Here is a 12727-nt window from a genome sequence, read left to right on the forward strand (position 1 = left end):
GGGATCACGTACATGTTGAGCAGAACAAGAAGCCATGTCGACAACTAAATTGTACATACATCTAAGTAACCGGCATAGTGCTTTCACGTCCCACAGCTACAACGCTAACATCTAGTAGTCTCATACCTCTACAACTAAGGTATAAGTCAGAGCTCTCAAAACTTACAAACAGCCAGTTTACTCTGCAGATCTGTCGCTGAGTTCAGTTTTCTTCCTCGAAGACATTGTTTATCTGAAAGAGAACATGGCGACGGAACCAGTCGAGAACGAACTGGATTGTGTTCTAGAGGATGTATGGATTGATGTTCTGTTACCAATGCTGTCAATTCGCGACATCTTTCAGCTCTGTGCAGTAAACGGGCGCATCCGAGATCTGTTGCTGAAGGAGTGCACATTTAGACGTCTATGTCAGGTGAGTAGTAATGTACAGAGTTCATGCGTTTGTGTGTTTGGAAAAGCTTGGTTTCTTTTATTTGAATCAGTACCTTCTAAGGCGTACCGATTTTATCACTTTGTGTATATACATGTAATTCGATGAACTACAAGCGATACCACACGAGTGTATGCATTTACATGATCAGGTCCTGACTGGGAGTTGACACAGCCATATTATCTTTTGTTCCGAAGGTTCGAAAACGAACAAATCGTTATGGAAAGCCTTGGTTCACCTCTGTGCACCATCGCCTCCGTCAACGTCGAGATCGACTATTTGCTGCAGCAAAACGTGTCAATACCCCTGAGTGCTGGGCTGCTTATCGCATTTCAAGGAACTGCCTCGTCGCTGCCATCCGTAAAGCTAAACGTCACTTCTACGACCAGATGTCAGAAGGCCTTCATGCAGATCGAGGATCTTATGACTGGTGGAAGAGAGTCAAGAAAATGTGCCACATCAATTGTCCTCACACCGCTATACCTGATATACAAGGAGTCGATACCTTAGCGGTTACCGACCCTGAGAAAGCGAACATCTTCTGTCAACAGTTCGCCAAGAATAGTCAAGCTACACCGTCGTCGGATGCAGATCATCGTGATCTCGCCATGCCTTCTTCTTCGGAAACATTTGCCATCCGCCCTCTGTCTATCGTGGAAGTATTCAAGGCACTGTCGACCCTAAGTGTGCGAAAGTCTACAGCTGGCAGTCTTCCTAACAGGATCCTACGAGAGACAGCAGAAGTGCTCGCCCAATCCCTCACTGCTCTCTTTAACCGCTGCACCACTTACCGATCCCAACCCCTTGAGTGGAAAGTTGCAATCGTTACCCCAATTTACAAGGGTAAGGGAAGTCGCAATGACCCTGCTAACTACCGGCCGATATCTCTGCTGAATGGTGTGGCAAAATGCTACGAAGCGTTAATCAGCCCCCAGGTGTACGCGTTTGTAGCGAAACACAAACTACTGTCGCCGAAACAGTTCGGGTTTCGCCACCACCGAAGCACGGTTGACCAACTTGTGCATATCGCATCAACTGTCAGCTCTGCATTTGATAACCGGGCCCAGTGTGATGCCGTCTTTCTCGATTTCTCGAAGGCATTTGATCGTACCAGCCATCGCCTCCTAGCCTCATGTCTGTCCGGTTGGTGTGCACCTGACTCATTCGCGTGGCTGATGGACTTCCTGGAAGGCCGATCGATGTCTGTGCGGGTCGGAACCTCCTTATCAACCCATATGTCGCTCACCGCTGGTGTGCCACAAGGCTCCCACCTAGGCCCTCTATTATTCAACCTTTCTATCAACTCCCTTCCCAGCATTCCCCAATCCAGCGATCTGACTCTGTTTGCGGATGATTCCAACATGGTCTGCGTTTCTCCGCCTACTCTCGTACCCGCCGCGCACACTGCCTCCCTGCAACTAGACCTTGATAGATGTGTGAACTGGTCCCATAAAGCTGAAGCAGTTTTCAATGCTAACAAATGTGTCCATGTTCCCTTTTGCAGACCTAAATCAAACCCACCTGATCCCAGGACCGTCACCATGGCCGGTACGTTACTGACCCAGCCCTCTTCCCACCGCCATCTGGGCATCATCCTCACTCCTTCACTCAATCTGTCCCCCCATATTCAACACATTACCAGCAAATTTCGAGGTCGGGTTTTTCTTTTAAACCACATGTCCAACTTCCTTCCTTTTCCTGCTGTGAATCTTTTGTATAAATGTTATGTTCGTCCCCTCCTTGAATATGCTGTTCCCGTTTGGATGTTTTCCGTTTCAGCCACCATGTCCACAACCCTTGATAAACTGCAGGCTACTGCTGCTAGAGCATACTTAAATAGTAAACTCAAGCGTCGGCCTGACTGGACGACTTCCAAAGAAGACCTCAATGTTCTGTCCTCTTGGGAATCGCTAGTATGGCGACGGCAGATTCTTGGCCTTGTCTATTTCCACCATGTATTCTACCAATACCCCTCCTTGTTGTCTCACTTCCAGCTACCCTCTTCCCAAAGCAGTCGTCACCCTTCATCCATAATTCTTCCTAAAGCTGGCACCTTCTTTCGTAAATCAACCCTTTTTTCTTTGAGTGTTGCCTGGAATAAACTTCCTGAAGATATTCGTTCACTCTCTACAACAGCGAAATTTAGTATTGCTGTTCGTCGGTATCATTCGCAATCTATGTTTTCTTTGAAAGGTATTCCTGACTTTTGTGTCTAGGCTAACCATATCTATGATAGTTTCAATAGTTTGTGTATATGTCAGTTATAGTAGTCCGCAATGCTGCTTTTCTAATTCTCATTATGATTAGCATGCAATGTACTACCCGAAGTACTGAATTTACTTCTTCTGTACTCTATATTCTAATGTATCTTCTACCTCTTCTCCCTTACGAACATACTTTCTCATTTTCCATACTTATATAGGAGACTCCCTTCGATAGGCATCTATTTGCCTCTGGAGGATCCGTGAAATAAAAATCAATCAATCAATCAATCAATCAATCATTTGAGCAAAATCTCTGGCCCATAGAAACAGTAATCTCATGATGAGAATTAGCACTCAATTTTTGCTTCAATAGCACTGAATTAAGGTGGCTGGGCGGTACAACCTTTTAGGGGTAATTTTGACAACAATTCGACTACTTTTTAAGTTTCCCAGCAAAGTGGAGATGAAATTTGAAAACGTTTTATGAAAGGTCCGTGTTATTTTTCCACGGATCTTTTATAAAACGTTTCCAAATTTTGTTCAAAAGTACAACTAAGATAGAGAAGGCTATTCTCCGGGGATTCACCGAAAAATATTTTCAAATTTCATCGCCACTTGACGATTAACTCAAAAACGCAGGCAAATATTTTCCGAAAATGTTGTACAACCCCAGCCACCTTCCCTAACATTTCTAGTGATGCCAACTTACAGCAGCACTCCATGTCAAGGTTAACAAACACCTCGCTAACTCCAGATCTCAGCGTAAGTCAGTGTCGCTCAGTCAGCAGGAAAAACGCGAGCTGCCACGTAGGCCCGCGTCACAAAATTCCCAATGATATCTTGGCTGTCAATATTGTACATAATTTATGAAGTTTATAGTAAAGATACTAACCATGTGAAGAAAAGGTTGATGTGACTTCGGCGACATTTGGGGAATTGTGGGTTGCTTTCTACATAGGAGTTCACGGTTTTGCAGCCGACTTGAATTCTCACTTGACTGACTCACGACTGCCATCCATAGCCCACGAAAAGTCCATCGAACCGTCCACTCGCAAACATGGAATAAAGCGGCACTCCCTGCTCGATACGCAGTGTTTCGGGGAATTAACTCCTCATCAGTTGAGCTTGAGTAGGGTGAGAAAGTCTGTGTTTTCTGTCTTTTTCTCTCTTTCGTGGAGGCTTGTTTGTTGTATCCTCGACTTTTTCCCGTTACTTTATCGCCATCTTAATATTGGACACCATTGACCAGGCAGGCACAGTGGGTTGGTCAAAGACCATGATTGAGATACGAGAGGTACCTGGTTCAAGTCCTGCCTGGGAGCGGTTTTTCCAGCCGTGCTGCTACTCACAGTCAACTGGGAACTTGTGGCCAGGCACAAGGGGTACATGGATGCAGCTAAGTGGGTCGTTCTCGGCACTTGTGCCAGTGGTTGTGAGACGTATCCACTCACCCCCACCGTTAGGCGCTGCATCTGCCGCTAAGATTTACCGGGTGTTAGCGGCCGTCGTGAGTTCCCTTCGGGAACGGACACGATAATTTTCTTTTACTTATTGCCCGTTTGGTCTGCGATACAAAAGAAAATTTCAACAACAACAACAACAACAACAGCAACAACAACAAATATTGTGCCTGAAGAGCACCATTAATTTTATATAGTGCTCTCCAGGCGCAAACATCACCGGGGATATAAACTTACAGAGATACCAAAGATTATTTATCTTTCTTTCTCTCTCTTTCTGTCTCTTTTTCTGTCTCTCTCTCTCCCTCTCTCTATTTCTCTCTCTTTCTCTCTCTTCCTCCGTCTTTCTCTCTCTTTCTATCTCTTTCTGTCTCTCTCTCTCCCTCTCGCTCTCTCTCTCTCTCTCTCTCTCTCTCTCTCTCTCTCTCTCTCTCTCTCTCTCTCTCTCTCGTTCTCTCTCTCAATCACTGTGCTTTTGGCGCGCCTGGTTGTGATGAAGCCCAAGGTCGGCATAGCATCCCAGATCACGCCCCCACTCCCATTATTCATGGCTCACGGATGACGGGTTTATGTTGCTCTAGTAAAAAATAGATAATAATAAAATAGTTTGAATCCCTTTCTTTCTCTACACAATTTCTTCACATTTTTCATCGTTTTATTGCACATTGTCTCCACAGTTTTACAATACATGAATACAGTGTACACAAATGTCGATCCAGCTTGTATTACTGATTGCGGTTATCAAATTGTTGTCTCCTCGCCGTTTGTTCAAATAAAAATTAATAGTATTTACTATTTAGGTCCCTGGTTCGAGTCCTGGTGGTGACAGTCAATTTTTTCTTCAGACTTTTCCCGTTTGTCTCTTTCCCTCAAACCAGTTAATACTATTAGAGGTATCGTTACAACGTTTCCGTCTGTATGACCATCATCAGGAATGAAGTGTACATGGCAAGAACAGCAGTATAAAAGAGGGAGGCAAGCAAACAAAGCGCGGTACATCGTGACAGCGCGCGTAGAGGAGTGCAAAGCATGTCGTGGCGGGTGTGCATTGCTACATGTACATGATAACACGAGCACAAACGGTGAGGAAAGTAGATACTGCGCTACAGCAGTGATACAAGCACAGTTCCAGTCTCACACCACCAGTGAGGTGTGTAGAGCCCAGCGCCACTCGCAGTAAATAACAGCTGTATTCAATGCCGTCAAAGCGCACCGGTGAGTACAACAACATCCCATGCATGATGCTAAAGGTAGCTGTTCAAGAAAGATGATTGTAGACTATGGTAGAATATGGAAGAGCATACTCGGAGAGGCCATCAACATCAGGGAGCGGACCCCGGAAATCAACAACAACAGTGGCTGGGACCTGCTATAACACCACCTGGGCGGCCGTATTGGCTTCTAGCATGCGTTCTGGGTGATACACTCGGCACATGTGTGTGGACAATGCATGCCTTCACGTACCTTGGCTACCGGCTTTTATGGAGTATGCTCTTCCACATTCTACCATGGTATAATCATCTTTCTTGCTCCGCTACCTTTAGCATCATGCATGGAATGTTGTTGTACTCACCTGTGCGCTTTGCCGGCATTGAATACAGCTGTTATTTACTGCGAGTGGCGCGGGGCTCTACACACCTCACTGGTGGTGTGAGACTGGAACTGTGCTTGTATCACTGCTAGCTGTAGCGCAGTATCTACTTTCAACGCCGTTTGTGCTTGTGTTGTCATGTACATGACGTGGCAATGCACACCCGTCATGACGTGCTTTGCACTCCTCTACGCGTGCTGTCACTATGTACCGCGCTTTGCTTACTTGCCTCCCTATTAATTTTTATAATGCTGTTCTTTCCATGTACACTTCATTCCTGATGATGGTCATAAAGACCGAAACGTTGTAACGACACCTCTAATGGATTTGTGTGAAATGCAGTGCTCTCTTTCTTGAGTGTAGGCAGGTTGCCTGCAAACGATTCAAGTATAATGAAGCTGCGTGAAGCGTCCTTCAAAATTTTGAGTAAATACTAACCAATGTTAAAAGAAAGAGTCTGCTCCGAACGTTGGAGCTCGCGCTTCCTGCAGACTGACATGACAATTGACTGACTCACGACTACGTGTGGAGCACACGAGAAGCCCGTCGAACCTTCCATTGACAAACCTGCGAGAAAGCACCATTCCCTGCGCAATATACAGTGTTTCGGGGAATTCAGCCCCATTTGTGGAGCTGGAGTAGGCTAATGAAATTGCTGCTCCGAGAGCACTGCTTTATGTAGTGTTCTCCGAGCTAAAACATCACTAGCGATACCAACTTACAGTGACGCTCCGCAGTTCCAGCGTAATAAACACGTCGTGAGCAGCGTGAGGCAGTGTCACACATGGAGTTGTGAGAACTGACGTTTAGGGCCATTTACCATACGCAACGCTGTCCCCTCCGACCATTTAGTCGCATTCGCGCGCTAGGGACAACAGTACAATGGTTGTGATGTCGGAGGTGATTAGTGAAGAAAGCTTTCTTCGGAACGTGCAAAACCATAACTAAAAATTGGCCCTGGCGCCCATGAGATCTTTTACTTTGGTTTGAGTTTGACTCAACACGGCTATTAGGTGCACTTGGTTTGCGGAAACATAGTTTTCTGCACGTGAACCATAAATTCCTTAAAAAAAAGTTAGTAAAAATGTTCCAAAAGTATCCAGAGTCTCAGAACACAGAATTTTGTGTCTTTTTTCACAACATTGTCAAAGGGGAGGACAAAGGATCCTCTTCTCAGCCCGCTCCGTCCTTTGGTCGTACCAGTTATCATGCCCCTCATGTGGCAGGGTTTCCGCCAGAGTGTACAGAGTACCCACCTCCCTGCACCATACGGAAACATGACGACATAAGCTCTCCTGTACGAATTCCCTCTCACCAATGGCCCCACCAAGATAGCGAACACCACTGGTCAGCACACGTATACCCGTAGAGTCGAACAGCTCTTGGGCTTCAGACTCCAGGGTGGGTTTCATCAGCAGAACTGTCTTAGCTGCATTAGGGTAATAGCCATTATCATCATTATCACTGCGTTCAAACAACTACTCTACCACGCATAGTACCGTAACACAGAAGTGGTGTGGCTCTGATAATTCAAAGATCAATTGGAGGGAGAGCTAAGTGAACAAGAACGTTGCAAAGTCGAACACTTCCCAGCACTGTTTTTCGACAATGAGAATTTAGATGGAAAATAAACAGCAGTAACAAGTAGCATTTTCACACGACGATTGTTTCGACACATATACTTATATGGACGGCATATCAGCTTGGCTCTCCATCCGAATCTATTCTTAAGCAGGTAGCAGCCTACCCATTAATTTCATATGGCATTCAATTGACCGTAACTTTGGTGTCTCGCAATGGATTTGAGTGACATTTTCACCACACACTCCTGCCACTATGTTGGCCCTCTGGACATGATTTAAAAGTTCTTGCGCCTCACTGACAGGCTTTCAAGGCCGGAAAACTCAAAATTCCGGTATAGTGCCACGGTGTGCGAGCCACCCAGGAGCCAACAAAATGCATTCACAATTTTTTTCACATCTTCTTACTCATTCTGTCGGTGCGCGGGACCCAAACCTAAAAAAAGTCCAGAAGCAGCCATGGGTGGTGGGATAGGGCCCCTCAACATGGCCCTGGAATCTGTCACTACAGCACGAGTGGGCGTTCTCTCACACAGACTCCCACAGACCCAAGTCATATTTTGAATTTCTTTAGGTTTAAGGTGGCAGACTACCCAAAAATTCGCTGAAAAATCGAATTTGTAAATTCATATTGAGTGCTACGTCAGTTGAAAGAGCATGAATAGCTGCAAATTCTCTGAAAATTGTGTCCCGATCTGACCGGCCGTTCAAGAGTTATGGCCGAAAATGTGCCATTGCAAGGAAAGATTTTTTTGTTGCACGCTGTCATTTGTTGGCAGCACTGTAAAAAAATCAGGATTTTGAGCCACGTATTGGGCTGCACGGCGGCGGGCAAAGCCCGCCGCCGTGCAGCAGGACTTTTGCCAGCACCCTCGTGACGTTGCAGATATGTGGCTTGATTATTGTAGTTGACGTTGATTTAGTGACTTTGGCAAGTTTGACTCGTGTCAAGAAGTCAGGTAGGATTCAGTACTAGGCAGTAGTGAAACGTGAGTGGTAGTCTTTGCCGGTTTCTGAGGGTATCCTGGATTTGGTGTGCAGCGCTGTGGAAATGGCTTGTTGTGGAGGTCCCAGCACTGGATGTTGTATCAAAGGTACGACCTCGTAGCACGTGCTAAACCTAAAAATATTCAAAAATTGACTTGGGTCTGTGGGAGTGTGTGAGAGAACGCCCACTCGTTCCGTTGTGACAGATTCCAGGGCCTCGTTGAGGGGCCCTACCCCATCACCCATGGCTGCTTCTGGACTTGTTCTAGGTTTGAGACCCGCGCACGAACAGAATGAGCACGAAAATGTGAAATAATTGTAAATGCATTTGTTTGGCTCCTGGGTGGCTCGCACACCGTGGCACTATGCCGGAAATTTGAGTTTTTCCGGCCTGGAAAGCCTGTCAGTGAGGCGCAAGAACTTGTAAATCATGTCCTGAGGGCCAGCATAGTGGCAGGAGTGTGTGGTCAAAATTTCACTAAAATCCATTGAGAAACACCAAAGTTACGGTCAATTGAATGCCATATGAAATTTATGGGTAGGCTGCCCCCTTAAGGTGTGCTACGAAATCGTACCTTTGATACAACATCCAGTGCTGGGCCCTCCACAACAAGCCATTTCCACAGCGCTTCACACCAAATCTAGGTTATCCTCTAAAATCGGCAAAGACTACCACTCACGTTCCACTACTGCCTAGTACTGACTCCTACTTTACTTCTTGACACGACTCAAACTTGTCAAAGTCACTAAATCAACGTCAACTACAGTAATCAAGCCACATATCTGCAACGTCACGAGGGTGCTGGCAAAAGTCCTGCTGCACGGCGACGGGCGAAGTCGCCGTGCAGCCCAATACGTGGCTAAAAAACGTGATTTTTTGGACTTTTTTGGACTTGGAGCAAAATTCTGCACACTTTCGCGTGTTTCCATGATACGTCAAGTTGCGCGCGGTCTGCTCACATTCAAATACAGTGCTGTAAAAAAATGACAGCGTGCAACAAAAACTTCTTTCCTAGTAAGGGAACATTTTCGGCCCTAACTCTTGGACGGCTGGTCAGATGGAGACAAAATTATCAGAGATTTTGCAGCTATTCATGCTCTTTCAACTGACGTAGCACTCGATATGAATTTACAAATCTAATTTTTCAGCCAAATTTTGGGTAGTCTACCACCATTAAGCACCTGGTGAACATGTGTTTTGCTTTTTATACCACTTTGGTCGATATTATCCTTCCACTGGATTACTCTATAGCCGAGACACACTCTACATTGCCCCAATGGGTTCAAAATGAACTCTTCTGTGCTGGCCAATTCTAAGTTCTTCTCTGCAGGCTACTTTCTCTTGTAATAGGCAAAAACATGTTACTTGAACTTACTTCCCTTTCAAGTTAACGCGAACTACACTTAAAATATTGCATAGTTCTTATGATTAGAGGAAGGGAAGTAAGAGGTACTCTACTGTTCTGATGCAGGTCTGCGAAAACGCACAAGGTAATCGTAGACTTTAAAAGTGATTTTCCGTTGTCTTGTTCGTTTGTCCATGCATGCAGCAACGCTATCAGCTAAGTCCTTCTTTGAACACGTCCTACATCAGTGCTGCGAAAAATATCTACATCTCCATTTGCGTAGTTAGCATGGATTCAAACCTGATTTGGGATAACTACAGGCTTGCTACCAGTGATTTATCCGAACAAGACCGTCTATGGTATGCGTCCAAAAGGAAAATCCTCCGGTGGAGATCTCGAAGGCCTGCCCAAGAAAGGTTCTTAGCTCGGACTCTACTTGATACGTCGGGTCCCACTCAGAGATCACTTGTTCAAGGTCAGAAGCTGACCTTAGAAGAAGTTAGCGCCCAATGGACATATGTTGTTGGTGGGACACTAGAAAAAGTGGGCGAAATCCTACATGAACGTTTCCATTCGCATGAAGGGTACCAGCAAGCTTTTTTAGAAAAGCTGGAGCAAGATGTTCCAACGCTGGGTACGTACTTGCCCCTGGCGTACCGCTCATGGAGACTTAGAGAGCTTGCACACTGCCTTCACAGCATTGTAGCCAGAGACCCAACCATGGCCTCACGGATTCAACAGATCATATGCAACTTACCTAGCCGTCCAGTTCAAACGTCCGCGTGGGCCCATCAGCAGGCCCTGTACGACCTCCATTGGAAAGATGCGGATGAACTCACGTCTGCTGCACCAGCTGACGGTATACTATGGACCAGGATCTGTATTGATATCATTGCTCGACTTGCAAGAGATCGTTCATTTATTAGGCTCCTGATCACGGGAAAGCTTCGGACATCGCAGATGGACGATTACTTCAAGGCTGTCACTGAGTACAAACAAATCTGGAAGTATTTGCCGGAGTCCACTCGCCCCAGTCTTGCAGCTATACACCAGGAATTGGGAACGTTTCTCCTGTCATCAACATCAGCTTCGGACTCTAGGAAGGAAATTACGAAAATTGAATTGGTGAACGCCATGGTAATGATTGGCAAGAAACTGGTTGACGAAACAACTCACAAATCCGGTACGGCCCTGACCGTCCAATCTCCCGCGGCTTATTTCATGGATCACTCTGCCATCCTACGTGTATGTATGCTATAACCGAGTACCACCATCACAAACATGCCTGCCTACCATATTCTCATGCTAGCTCCCATTACTCATTTCATGTCTGGGCATTACGTCTGTTTTAAATTCATGGTATCTCTGTTTTTGCTGACACCTACATGACTTTATCTTCCCGTATTACGGGAGATTTTTATCTGGGTAACGGACTCTTTTACGGTAAAAGAGTCCGTTACCCCGATAAAAATCTATCCTGCTGGGGCCCTGTTTTTAGTTTTTTTTACTAGCAAACACATCCCTACTAATATTCAGGTAAAAAGGGCAACTGAAGTGACCCTGGACAACACGACAAAGGGGAGTAGGGGCAATGTGCCAATGTGATCGGCAAGGATCATACGACCATAGCCTACAACCAGGCATCGATAGGAATGCAAAATTTTCAAAAAGGACCGGTCATCCTCAGCACGCCTTGTTGTGGATGCCAAGAGGTCAGGACTAGAAAATTCAAGAGAATTCTGGCCTAGACCTCTGTACTCTACTTCTTCACCAACCCGATCACCTGAGAGTCATGATGAAGAAATGGATATGTTTAATGGCCTACCACTTATCCGTCCTGAGAAATGTTCAGCTGATGAATCACATGGTGCCATCAAGGGATCATTTAGCAAGCCCATTGTTGTTGTTGTTGTTGTTGTTGTTGTTTGGCTTTATTTATAGTGGAGTTCCAAAACAAGCCTAAACCAAATAAAATGGTCCCACTGATAATAAGAGAAAAGAAAAATATATAAAAATAAGCGGACAAACAGAACAGAGAAGAGGATTACCGGTAGTTACATTATGAGCACGGCAGCAGGGAAAAATGTCACAAGCACGGCTACCGGGAAGAAAGGAGTGAGAGAAAGAGAGAGAGAGAGAGAGAGAGAGAGAGAGAGAGAGAGAGAGAGAGAGAGAGAGAGAGAGAGAAAGAGAGAGAGAGAGAGAGAGAGAGAGATAAAACGAGAGAGAACGAGAGAGGGAGAGAGAGAGGGAGAGACAAAGAGAGAAAGAGAGAGAGAGAAAGAAAGAGAGAGAGAGAGATATATATATAGATCGATAGATAGATAGAGAGAGAGAGAGAGAGAGAGAGAGAGAGAGAGAGAGAGAGAGAGAGAGAGAGAGAGAGAGAGAGAGAGAGAGAGAGAGAGAGAGAGAGAGAGAGAGAGAGAGAGAGAGAGAGAGAGAGAGAGAGAGAGAGAGAGAGAAGGGAGGTAGCTGGACAGATGAGTTCATCCTGGTTGAGGGTACTGCCTAACAGAAAGGCTAGGTTTTGAGATTTGAAAGTGGAGCGCTTTCTTTCGAGGCGTGCTGTGTCTGGGAGCTGGTTCCACAGAAAAGCTTACTTGAGGATGCAGTGGTGGACCTTATCACGACCTCCTACCCACATGTGCCTGCCGTTGAATTGTGTTAACAAAACCAAGAGTGAAGCCTGTCTAAGACGACAACTCGGATACTGCGACCATCTGTCCTGGGCGATCACTGAAACCATGACCAAGGGTGCTACTTGAAGTTCTTTCAGTCAAATGATCCTTAATTAATTATAAAGTAAATAAGGAAACCCCATGGTAACAGAGAAAACATTTCTATTTTTAATTAATTTTTATTCGGTTATACTTATACAAAGTCCAGCAGAGAACGGAATGGTAAGACAGAACAAGAGAGAAGACATGACAACACAGCGGGAAGCCGGAGCAGCGTACTGGTGAATTGGGCCTACCTCCCCCGACCATGGGTCTCGGGATCAGCGGCAGAATCAAGCACCACATACATATTTAGTGGAGCGGAAAAATGGAAATGAGAAAGTAGCATGGTGTGGTGTAAGGAAACAGAAATTATTGAGATGTCGACCACATTTTGAAAGTCCCTTGA

This window comes from Sycon ciliatum, chromosome 3 (assembly GCF_964019385.1).
Source record: "Sycon ciliatum chromosome 3, ocSycCili1.1, whole genome shotgun sequence".
Classification (NCBI taxonomy): domain Eukaryota; kingdom Metazoa; phylum Porifera; class Calcarea; order Leucosolenida; family Sycettidae; genus Sycon; species Sycon ciliatum.